The following is a 13,876-nucleotide window of genomic DNA, read 5'->3' as shown; positions in this document are numbered from 1 at the left end:
TTCTTAAATGAATGAATTACTACTTCAAGGAAAGGGTCAAAGTAGTGAAATACAACAGAAATCAGTTATGGTTGATAAATACAAATTTACGAACTTAATTTGGTTCAAAGTGGCCGCTTACAAGTATAAGACGAAATGTGAACAAAAATGTGTTATTGTTGTTTTATAGACTAAGTATTGGTGAATGCGTCACGAATCTAAAAAAAGCTGTCTTTGTAGCATAAATCTGAGTATTCGTTCGATAAAACAGTGTTTTGGCACTAATAAAAATCACTTACGTTTTTGACAACATCATTAGTGTGTTTGAAAACGGAAAACAATATCACGATGTTTTAGCAAATGAATGAATATTAGAAAAAACACACCATAGAGGTTGAAGATGTCTATTTATAAGAATCTATAAGAATCTATTTTTCATAGCATATCAATATCCTCAGTTTTTGCTTTCCCGTTTATATGTTCTCCTGATATTTATGTGTTTAATATTGTTGTGATTGTCTTTCATTAATTTTATTGCTAACAATTTTTTCTGCTAATCTGATGAGAAATTCGTGTCATTTATCATTTCTTGCACTGAGGACATCCACTGACATCTGTAAATTGGATATGTTCTGTTCAAGTAATGCTTGTTTTTGTGAAATTTTCAGTAATGTGCTGATACGAGGCAAGTATGTTGTCGCTTGAATTCAATATTTTTAACACAACATATTATTATTTGTTTATATTTTGAGAATATATTCACAGATATCGCACTGTCGTGCATTCACCCGACTGTGATACATTCGTCAATACACATACCACTTAGTATGGTAAATGGAACTAAAAGAGGTCCTTCTAGGTTAACAACCAATCAATGTAGCCAATCACTAAACTTCCGTCTGTGACCGGAAATACGAAAACCTACTAAAATTGCAATTTTCCAGCAATCCGTGACGATGACGTCAAACACACTCTTAATATTCCGAAGATTCTCGAAGTGTGACATGTTCACATGTAGTTGCAATTCTCGGGTCTTAGTAGGCTTACTTCCGCCAAACTCGTAAACGCAAACCAGAAACAACTTCCGAATCAGTAGTTACGCGTCACTCATGCGAATCTCTGTTATTTATGTAATTACGGTTATTTTCTTATTTTTTAAAACTACAATAGTATTTATTTGTTTCACTTGAACAGTCCGTGAATGTCAAAACAAAGTGAAAATAACCAAATATTATTAAAGAAGTGAAATTATAACCACATATTTTGGTACGCTACATAGCTCGGTAAAACTTGGTGATTAAGGGAGTTGGCAGTAGCGACTGTTCGATATGGGACTCACGAACACGCCCTGCGTGACGACCGCCCCTTCAATATATTGGATCGTGTCACCAAAGCCAATTCTCGGGAAGGACAGCTTTTTAAGGTTATTTTATCACAGGATGGATAGTGGTAACACGTCTATGCCCCCTTCTGCGGACTCAAATGGGTGTTTAATAACAACCACTACGCGGCCAATCGACGCCGTTCACGACAAGTGGTAATAATCTTGTGAGGGGCGGGGGGTGGTGGTATACAACATACAATACAAATTTTTACCTCTGATTCTTGAATGACACGAATATAATACGTGTCAGCTTGGACAGCATGCTGCGCGGTCTGAGCGCGCGGTCCAAGCGCGGAGTTCAACGCGCGGACTGTGCGCAAAGAGTGCGTCCGCGTTATCACACTCTCACTAAACGTTAGTTGTACGAAAAGAAAGAAAGTTTTTCATGTTCTCAGATAGTAAGAAGCGCTATTTTTAATGTGATCAGATTGACAATTTTCTTCTTAAAATCCAGAACGCTAATCTCAAGTAGCAATGTTCAAATGGGTATGAGTTCTAAAAATCGGTCATTTAATAGCTTGTTTTTAAGGATTACAGCAAACCAATAACACATATTGAACGCGAAATTTAATACACGACTATCAAAAGAGAATTACTTAAATTAAATTTTAGATGATGCTTCTCAATACATTGTCATTATTTACTGTGAAGCCATTAAAATGACACCAACAAGTCAACATAGCATATATTTCGATGCCTTTAATATTTGGGAAACTTTCGAATTGATTATTAACAAGTTTATGAATAATGTGTATATAATTAACAAAATCGCATTCCTTGTATGTGGATAGTTAACTACAGTCATAAATAAATATGACTAGTGTTATTCTATGCAGCAATAGTGTGGTTGGTCGTAACAGTGTGGTTAGTCGTAATAGTGTGGTTAGTCGTAATAGTGTGGTTGGTCGTAATAGTGTGGTTGGTCGTAATAGTGTGGTTAGTCATAATAGTGTGGTTGGTCGTAATAGTGTGGTTGGTCATAATAGTGTGGTTGGTCGTAATAGTGTGGTTGGTCGTAATAGTGTGGTTAGTCATAATAGTGTGGTTGGTCGTAATAGTGTGGTTGGTCATAATAGTGTGGTTGGTCATAATAGTGTGGTTGGTCGTAATAGTGTGGTTAGTCGCAATAGTGTGGTTGCTCGTATTAGTATGGTTGGTCGTATTAGTGTGGTTGGTCGTATTAGTGTGCTTGGTCATAATAGTGTGGTTGGTCATAATAGTGTGGTTGGCCGTATTAGTGTGGTTGGTCATAATAGTGTGGTTGCTCGTATTAGTGTGGTTAGTCGTAATAGTGTGGTTAGTCGTAATAGTGTGGTTAGTCGTAATAGTGTGGTTAGTCATAAAAGTGTGGTTAGTCATAATAGTGTGGCTGGTCGTAATAGTGTGGTTGGTCGTAATAGTGTGGTTAGTCATAATACTGTGGTTAGTCGTAATAGTGTGGTTGGTCGTAATAGTGTGGTTGGTCATAATAGTGTGGTTGGTCGTAATAGTGTGGTTGGTCGTAATAGTGTGGTTGGTCATAATAGTGTGGTTGGTCGTAATAGTGTGGTTGGTCATAATAGTGTGGTTGGTCGTAATAGTGTGGTTAGTCGCAATAGTGTGGTTGCTCGTATTAGTGTGGTTGGTCGTATTAGTGTGGTTGGTCATAATAGTGTGGTTGGTCGTATTAGTGTGGTTGGTCATATTAGTGTGCTTGGTCATAATAGTGTGGTTGGTCATAATAGAGTGGTTGGCCGTATTAGTGTGGTTGCTCGTATTAGTATGGTTGGTCATAATAGTGTGTATGGTCGTAATAGTGTGGTTGGTCGTAATAGTGTGGTTGGTCGTAATAGTGTGGTTAGTCGTAATAGTGTGGTTAGTCGTAATAGTGTGGTTTGTCGTAGTAGTGTGGTTGGTCGTAATAGTGTGGTTAGTCGTAATAGTGTGGTTGGTCGTATTAGTGTGATTGGTCATAATAGTGTGGTTAGTCGTAATATTGTGGTTGGTCATAATAGTGTGGTTAGTCGTAATAGTGTGGTTAGTCGTAATAGTGTGGTTAGTCGTAATAGTGAGTTAGTCGTAATAGTGTGGTTGGTCATAATAGTGTGGTTAGTCATAATAGTGTGGTTGGTTGTAATAGTGTGGTTGGTCATAATAGTGTGGTTAGTCGTAATAGTGTGGTTGGTCGTATTAGTATGGTTAGTCGTAATAGTGTGGTTAGTCGTAATAGTGTGGTTGGTCATAATAGTGTGGTTGGTCATAATTGTGTGGTTAGTCGTAATAGTGTGGTTGGTTGTAATAGTGTGGTTGGTCGTAATAGTGTGGTTAGTTGTAATAGTGAGTTAGTCATAATAGTGTGGTTGGTCATATTAGTGTGGTTGGTCGTAATAGTGTGGTTGGTCGTAATAGTGTGGTTAGTTGTAATAGTGTGGTTAGTCGTAATAGTGAGTTAGTCGTAATAGTGTGGTTGGTCATAATAGTGTGGTTAGTTGTAATAGTGTGGTTGGTCGTAATAGTGTGGTTGGTCGTAATAGTGAGTTAGTCGTAATAGTGTGGTTGGTCATAATAGTGTGGTTAGTCGTAATATTGTGGTTGGTCGTAATAGTGTGGTTGGTCGTAATAGTGAGTTAGTCGTAATAGTGTGGTTGGTCATAATAGTGTGGTTAGTCGTAATAGTGTGGTTGGTCGTAATAGTGGGGTTGGTCGTAATAGTGTGGTTGGTCGTAATATTGTGGTTGGTCATAATAGTGTGGTTAGTCGTAATAGTGTGGTTAGTCATAATAGTGTGGTTAGTCGTAATAGTGAGTTAGTTGTAATAGTGTGGTTGGTCATAATAGTGTGGTTAGTCGTAATGGTGTGGTTGGTCGTATTAGTGTGGTTGGTCGTAATAGTGTGGTTAGTCGTAATAGTGTGGTTAGTCGTAATAGTGTGGTTTGTCGTAATAGTGTGGTTGGTCGTAATAGTTTGGTTAGTCGTAATAGTGTGGTTAGTCATAATAGTGTGGTTGGTCGTATTAGTGTGATTGGTCATAATAGTGTGGTTAGTCGTAATATTGTGGTTGGTCATAATAGTGTGGTTAGTCATAATAGTGTGGTTAGTCGTAATAGTGTGGTTAGTCGTAATAGTGAGTTAGTCGTAATAGTGTGGTTGGTCATAATAGTGTGGTTAGTCGTAATAGTGTGGTTGGTTGTAATAGTGTGGTTGGTCGTAATAGTGTGGTTGGTCATAATAGTGTGGTTAGTCGTAATAGTGTGGTTAGTCGTAATAGTGTGGTTTGTCGTAATAGTGTGGTTGGTCGTAATAGTGTGGTTAGTCGTAATAGTGTGGTTAGTCATAATAGTGTGGTTAGTCGTAATAGTGTGGTTGGTCGTATTAGTGTGATTGGTCATAATAGTGTGGTTAGTCGTAATATTGTGGTTGGTCATAATAGTGTGGTTAGTCGTAATAGTGTGGTTAGTCGTAATAGTGTGGTTAGTCGTAATAGTGAGTTAGTCGTAATAGTGTGGTTGGTCATAATAGTGTGGTTAGTCGTAATAGTGTGGTTGGTTGTAATAGTGTGGTTAGTCGTAATAGTGTGGTTGGTTGTAATAGTGTGGTTGGTCGTAATAGTGTGGTTGGTCATAATAGTGTGGTTGGTCGTAATAGTGTGGTTGGTCATAATAGTGTGGTTGGTCATAATAGTGTGGTTAGTCGTAATAGTGTGGTTGGTTGTAATAGTGTGGTTGGTCGTAATAGTGTGGTTGGTCGTAATATTGTGGTTAGTCGTAATAGTGTGGTTAGTCGTAATAGTGTGGTTGGTCGTAATAGTGTGGTTGGTTGTATTAGTGTGGTTGGTCATAATAGTGTGGTTGGTCATAATAGTGTGGTTGGTTGTAATAGTGTGGTTGGTCATAGTAGTGTGGTTGGTCATAATAGTGTGGTTAGTCGAAATAGTGTGGTTGGTTGTAATAGTGTGGTTAGTCGTAATAGTGTGGTTGGTCACAATAGTGTGGTTAGTCGTAATAGTGAGTTAGTCGTAATAGTGTGGTTGGTCATAATAGTGTGGTTGGTCGTAATAGTGTGGTTAGTCGTAATAGTGTGGTTAGTCATAATAGTGTGGTTGGTCGTATTAGTGTGATTGGTCATAATAGTGTGGTTAGTCGTAATAGTGTGGTTGGTCATAATAGTGTGGTTAGTCATAATAGTGTGGTTAGTCATAATAGTGTGGTTAGTCGTAATAGTGTGGTTGCTCGTATTAGTATGGTTGGTTGTAATAGTGTGGTTGGTCGTAATAGTGTGGTTAGTCGTAATAGTGTGGTTGGTCATAATAGTGTGGTTAGTCATAATAGTGTGGCTGGTCGTATTAGTATGGTTGGTCGTAATAGTGTGGTTGGTCGTAATAGTGTGATATGGTAAAATCGTCTTAAAATCAAATTACAGTATAGATAAAATAAAAATTGATGAAATATTTTTTTTATGTTTAACACTGTATTCAAATTCTCAAGACCTGATAAGCTTATTCCATAATCATGGGTGATTGGTGTGTAATGAGTGCAGACCAAATGTAATAGTTTTGTAAGCAGGTATTCATGACATACGTGTGGCACTGACAAGTTGTACAACTATTTTTTGATACGGTTAGATGTCTTTGCTAACTGCAGTGAGTAATGAGACACGATGACGTGTGAGTGAAGGAAAACACCAGCAATTAATTTCACTTGTCTCTTGTTACATACAAGTATATTTCCTCTATATGACATAAATTCAAGTATTAGAAGAATGTACACCATTTAAAAGAGGGGAAGTCCTCAACACTTATCAGCGCATGCGTCAAAGGGCCATAGCGTCTACCTACGCATTGCATTTTTTAACGTGCGTTGTTATCGTTGCGTGGGACTCACTTCCCGCACATACGCAGGTGACGACCCTTCCATTTAATTAACATTTTCATATAAAAGTTGCATAGATTCTGGTGTAATACATTTAATTATTGTGATCGCGATAATTTGTCTTGACATTTATTTACCGTAAACTATGTAAAAAATAAAGTTTCCACAAAAATCTAATAATTGAGAAATTTCAAATACTGTCGTAGTAAATAGTAACAGTTATTGTATTTTCCAAGATTGAATCTGCGACCAGATTTCATGTCAGTTTGTAAATTCTTTGAATCGGAAATAACAACAAAGTTAAACCGTGAGACCAGCATAACTTTCTTTACAGACTAAAAAACTAAAATATTGTTTTGTCCTATGTGTAGATTGGAATGGTGAAAATCAGCAATATACTATTATCACGTGGAAGCTAGTAGATGGAAGCCTAACACCAAATAAATGACGTCATAATGACGACAATTGGAAACGAAACAAAAACGTTATTTATCAGTAATCATTAGAGTATATTTTTACCCAAAAAAATGTTTTTTGCGTTCATTTATTTTCTTTCGTCGACACCCGAACATCTGTTGTTTATACAAAATGTACACAAATACAATAAGGCTGGATTGGTGACAGGTATAGGGGATGGAAGACATGGTGCCATACGTTCAAGTTTAGGGCAAGGTAACATCACATGATCAATATTTCTAAAATAATATTTTCTTACCAAGGGAGGGGGTTCTCTGAATAAAATATCGTACGTAAGCTGAAGTAAAAAAACACAAAAAGAAACGCGTAAAGGGGATGTTATTTAGCTATTTGATGCGTATGCGCGCTTACCGTGTTAGGGTAATAAAGTGAAATAAGGAATCTCATGAATTCATGTTATCTCAACTTGGAAACAGTATGATTTTCGTTTTTAAGTTTCTGCACTTGAACATGAGTATAATTTCACAAAAATAAATAAGTGTTTAGAAAATACATGTTTTTTTTGAAAAGCTATACTTCAGCATGGGTACCAAGTCTGACTTGGAGTACCCCCCCCCCGGGGAGTTTCTTATTGCCCATGAATGTGGTTATCGGTAATTTTTATCAATATTAACATGTAATAGAAATGTTGCGATGTCTCAGACGAGGGACAGTGTCTGCATTAATGTAGTCAGTATACAGTACTACGATTGGTAAGACGGTTTTCAACTGTCATTTAGAGTTAGATGTTTCATAAACCAAATCTATGGGGATCGGAAACGGCTGTGAAAAGGAATTTAACTTTGGTAAAGTTTATTCCCGTATCCAGGAGAAGAGAATGATGTCACATAACCCGGATGACACGTGTAATCACGATGTATCACGTGACGTCATTTCATGGTGGTACCATCATCCTCAACTATTAGTCACATTAATGCGCGCATGAACTCTATCCATTAAACTGAATAAAATGTGGTCACTATGATACAGAAAAAAACAAAAAAACAAAAAAACAAACAATAATACGGTTAATAATAAAAGGAACAAATGAAAATATAAACAGAAACATTCTCCCACTCTCTCTCTCGTGACTTATATCGATGAATTGAATGTTTTCATACTGGGTATACACCACTCATAAAATTCGATTATTTTCAGTTTATTTCACGGCGATTAACGCCAACAATAACGATTTATTTTGGTCACAAAGGATAAGGCGTCTGACAGGAAAACACGAAAAACACATTACTGATTCAATATCGTGAGTGTATACAAATGACTGCTTTATCATTGGGGTCATCATTGATTAACTGATAAGAAAACGTATGTCACAACTGACGTCATTAAATTATTCATTACCTGACGTCATAACCCTATTTGCATACGCGTTCAGCTGGTGATGGGATGAGTTCAATTTTGTGAAAGTAATTGTTTTTTTGTATCTGCGTTGACGAAAATCTGTCACGCATGACTGTGACGTCACATTATATGCGAACATACAAGAACTGTACCAAAAAAGAATTTAACATCCGTGGATGATGATACCTAGGTCTGTGGTTCTCATCATAAATCTATAACAATTAAAGCTATATCGTTTCTATGACAACCACATTCTTTGTATATACGTAGTTTAGCTCCTGAATGTTGTACCTATACATTCTGTATACCACGAACGACGGAATACTTTATTTTTAAAAGGTTTATTTCGGCATGAAAACACCTCCTTAAAAAAACAATATAAACAAAAATCTGTGACATTTGTTGTAAATATTGTTGATACTATGTCTACATTGGACTATGATTTATCGTGAACTAAATAAACTGTTATTGTAGCACATATCTGAGTATTAGGTTTAAAGCGGGAGGGTCGTCACCTGCGCACGCGCTGGAATTGAGTCTCAAGCGACGATAACAGCACATGCTAAAAAACTCATTGGTAGACGTTTGTTTGTAAACAATGACACGCTATGCCCTTCTGACGCATGCGCAGGTAACGACTCCCTCGCTTTAAGGTAGAAGTCTGCTCAGGATTTCAAATACCCAACATTTATCCACTTACCAATAACTTGTACTAACGGGCAATATAAAGATATTGACTTAAAACAAGTTGGGACTCACCACATTAAATTTCGAGAAAATGATAGTTGTATCTCAGTGGATAGTGGCCATATTGGCAGTGTTATATCGTTTTTACCATAGGTTCTATGGGTGAGATATTAAGCCATATCTCAAATTGTAACCTGGTGAGATGGATTGAACAAGTAATATATTGTTAATGATGGAGTAGTTTTTTATTGTTCTAGGTTTTAAAAAGTGTCAAAACTCTAATTTTCTTTAACATTGTGATCAATGGAATTATTCCGAAAATAGCGATTGCTGGAAAAATATTAAGACTAATTTCTCAAAATACGTCACTGAGACAACAGCTTCATGATTTTACACAATAAACCATTGAACATTGTCATGCGAGTAGGCTTCTACCCTAAGGCAATTATCATCCTATTTTTCAAGAGCAATTTTAAGAGTGTCTGTATCGTTGCTGAGAGTGAAAACATTAAATCATTAACTCGTATTTATTGCCCAATTCCATGACGTCACCATAGATTAGAGTCGTCGAAAATCGTTTCTACGTGATGATGCTATGCATTATATATACTCGCAAATTGTTTGTTACGAAGCGATTGCGGCAGATTTAAATTTTCAACTTTGTGAAAGGAAGTGAAAAGTAATCAATATCTACCATGTATAAGTTACAAATTCACAACTCTCAGATTCATCAGTGCATCAGTCTCTGCATGCACTTCTTTCTCGATGGCCGACTGGTATCCATTTAACTCGATGGCCGACTGGTATCCATTTAACTTAATGGCTGATTGGTTTCCATTTAACTCGATGGCCAACTGGTATCCATTTAACTCAATGGCTGACTGGTTTCCATTTAACTCGATGGCCAACTGGTATCCATTTGAATCGATGGCCGACTGGTATCCATTCGACTTGATGGCCGTCTGGTATCCATTTAACTCGATGGCCAATTGGTATCCATTTGACTCAATGGCCGACTAGTATCCATTTAACTCGATGCCGATTGGTTTCTATTTAACTCAATGGCCGACTGGTTTCTATTTAACTCAATGGCCGACTGGTATCCATTCGATTTGATGGCCGACTGGTATCCATTTAACTCGATGACCGACCGGTATCCATTTGACTCAATGGCCGACTGGTATCTATTTAACTCGATGGCTGACTGGTTTCTATTTAACTCGATACCGACTGGTTTCTATTTAACTCAATGGCCGACTGGTTTCCATTTAACTCGGTGGCAGACTGGTCGAGTAGTGGCCATTTTAAAATGTATTCAGAACAAGATAAAGTGGGCATTTAACTCGATGGCCAACTAGTGACGATTTTACTTGATGACTGACAAGTGGCCATTTTACTCGATTGATGACTGGCGTCCATTTCAGCCAATGGCCGACTATTGTCCATTTCACTCAATGGCCGACTGGTGACCATTTCACTCAATGGCCGACTGGTGTCCATTTCACTCAATGGTCGACTAATGTCAATTTCAGTCAATGGCCGATTGGTGTCCATTTCACTCAATGGCCGACTGGTGTCTATTTCACTCAATGGCCGGCCGGTGTCCATTTCACTTAATGGCCGACTGGTGTCCATTTCACTCAATGGCCGACTGGTGTCCATTTCACTCAATGGCCGACTGGTGTCCATTTCACTCAATGGCCGACTGGTGTTCATTTCACTCAGTGACCGACTGGTGTCCATTTCACTCAATGGCCGACTTGTGTTCATTTCACTCAATGGTCGACGGGTGGGCATTTGACTCGTGGTCGAGTAACGGCCATTTTAAAATATATTCAGAACCAGGTAAAGTGGGCATTTTACTTGATAGCCGACTAGTGCTCATTTTCGTCGATGGTCGACTAGTACCCATTTCACTTAATGGCAGACTAGTGCCCATTTTACTCGATGGCCGACTAGTACCCATTATACTCTATGGCCGACTAGTGCCCATTTCACTTGATGGCCGACTAGTGCCCATTTCACTTGATGGCCATGTCCATGGCCGACGAGTGTTTATTCAAATCACTGGCCGAGTAGTGGAAATTTTAAAATGCACCCAAAACCAGGTAAAGTGGCCCATTAACAATGAGATAAATAGATAAATGTGAGTACTTTTTGTGCAAGAAATGTTGATAGCCCTTGTAAAACAGTAAAATTGTGTCATTTAATTTAACGTAGTAAACTATGCAATGATAACGTCTTGTTTATCTAATTCCTCTTCTTTTATTCTTCTTCCAATATCTGATGGTGAATGGCTTCCTCTCCTTATGTCATAACGGTGACGCCACCTTGGAGTTCGGCGATGCCGTCACTCTTATACAGCTATTGCTTGGAACGTCTAGCTAGTTTTAATAGCTTAACCTAGTTCAACGATTACTAAATTGTATTTACTATATTCATATTTATCGGTTATTTATTACAGTCACAGTCTGGCGGTGTCGTCAACCTACAATTTGACGGTGACCGACAAAGCGCTCCCAGTGTCTTGTTAACATTCCTCCTCACGTGTATATTCATATCCGATTTCTCTTCCTGAATCTCCGTGACGTTAAAATCCACTTTATATGTAAATGCAATAAACAACAACACGCGGAAAATTAGATTAATCTGAGCAGTGACGTCTTCACGCATGTATATTACTCTGTGACGTCATATCCGATAATTTACTGCAGTCAGTATATCGTGTGTGTAGACAAGCGTATCAGTCAATTAACAACCGTTCGTATTCATTTTTATATCGCTTGGCCACTTTTGAAAAACAAAACAAAAACAATGAAACGTAACTACATCCAACTCGAATCGTAGTAACTTTGCTATGGGTTTCAAGTTCTGCAAGAAAATATGACAACGTCTACTTTTCTTTAACATTTGGACACTAGTGGTCGTATTCACTCCAGGACATGTCAGGACACCAAGTGACCGTAACCACTCCTTATTTGGGCACTGGTGGGTAAATCCTTAAATAAAAATATTCAACTGTAACATGACGTGCTCCACACACTAATATTCCTTACTGAACTTATTATAAGTTTCAAACATTAGATGAAAAGAACAACACAACAATTAAACTGAAATAATCCGATGTATTTATAACGAGCTTACAATTAATACATTTACATTATCTCTTTAATAACTGATATTATAATCCATGTGAGACGTCTTCCGAGGAATGTGACAGATAGTCTACATGACACAGAAATCAAACACTGTGCATACACTGGGACCTACTATACTTACAATCCAATTCGAATTTTAAATTGAAAATAACCATTACACTGAAATGAGTATAGCCACGGTTGGCATAGTGACCACAGACAAAGTAAATACATTTATCTTCACGAGTCGAGGGGAACTAATACTGTTAAGTCGAAACAAGACTAAAATCAAAATTAATGACGCGTTATTTACTAACATAGTAATATACATGGCGCGACATTTATTGTGGCAACAACTACTAGTATGACATGTTGTTTATTGTATAGTAAGTTAGGGGTACTAGCTTGATTACAGGTAAGCTGGGGGAACTGGTTTTATTGTATAGACAGTTTATGATCTATATTACTGTCCGGCGGTTCTATATGTTGACGCCCTCTACGTTCATAACTTACGAGTTATTTGGTTACTAGTATCACCGATAAACTTGGTAACACTGACTCTAGTGTTAATAAATTATCGCTTGTAAAGAAATCAAATACAGCTTAAAATACAAAGCTGTCAGAATATGGCATTCTGAACAGTATCGAAACAGTGTACGCGCTGTGTTGTATACGTCGCCATGGGACCCATACCGAACTGTACGCGTCATGACGACTATCGAAACAATTATGATTACTTATTGAGTGAAAATGACAATATTATATTATTACTGTTTTCACCTTTGTGTATGTCCTTGGATTGTTACTAATCTAGGCTTGTTGTCCTTATTTAAAGGGAGATTCATCCTAACAAACAATGAATTGCATTGTGTACGTCGTCGAACACGACGCAGCGCGACGACCACCGCCCTTTAAGTGTTTCAGCCATTTTAGAATAAGCAAATCCTTCAATGACGTTTTAATTACTATTCCACACATTTGGTATAATTTCTCCAGCTTCCTGGGTTTATTAAATTAGACATTAATTGACGTAAAATGTTTCTATGCCTTTCAAGTTATATTCAATTTATTTTATATTTGTAGAATATTTATCGTTATTTATCTTGCTAAATAGTCAAACAAACTGCACGAATACGTGACAATGTATTAGATGCACGATGACACGCGTACTAAGCCAGAATTTGATGCAGACTTCATCACCCACGTTCACCTTAATGGGATAATCTCTCGTCGCGGTACACTGCGAGATCTCGGGTAAAGCATGAAGGACGCTGATCGAATGATTTGATTTTGAACTTCAAATTTATTATTTTTTTTTCCAAAATACCGATCTTTCAGAGAGAGTAATATGGCGTATACCACATTATTAGGTGCGCAAGTCACCCTAAAACACTTTCGCGTGCTGTTTTGACGCCACAACGAGGCTATGTCCTGTCGATATCACGTATAACGCGAGATCTCATAATGAACGGAAAATGATTTATTGTATTATAGTATTGATAACTTTACATTCAATGTAAGTTCATTTAATATAATGTTACCAATAACACAGATACTTTAAACCTTTTCACCACTCGTTCCCTCTTTTCGTCACAAAATAGTCCCGGTTATAGCCTGCACTTTCATTCAAAAGATTGGAACAAAAACGACGTTTTATTTCGTGTATTCTGATTGGTGGTATGTTTGAGGTCAGGGGTCGATATTAGCATGAAAATAAAATTACAACCGAGAAATAAAATATCAACGAGAATGTAGGAACCGACCTGCAAGCCGTGTGACGGGTGTCCTCTACTTTAAGTTGTAAGCTATTTTACAGTGTATAGTGTAGATTACAGTGAAATGTACATGTGTTACGTGTCACAATGTACAATGTGAAAGTGACACAATGAAATGTACATTTGCAATAATTGCAATATTACACACAGTCACATGCTAAAGTTTAACGGTAAATGCGCGCGAGGTAATTGGGTGAACTGTTCCGAAAGTGTCAATAATTGACAATAAAAGAAACAAGAATATATATATGT

This window comes from Saccoglossus kowalevskii, chromosome 20 (assembly GCF_978046115.1).
Source record: "Saccoglossus kowalevskii chromosome 20, keSacKowa6.1, whole genome shotgun sequence".
Classification (NCBI taxonomy): domain Eukaryota; kingdom Metazoa; phylum Hemichordata; class Enteropneusta; family Harrimaniidae; genus Saccoglossus; species Saccoglossus kowalevskii.
Note: the sequence above shows the minus strand (reverse complement) of the source record.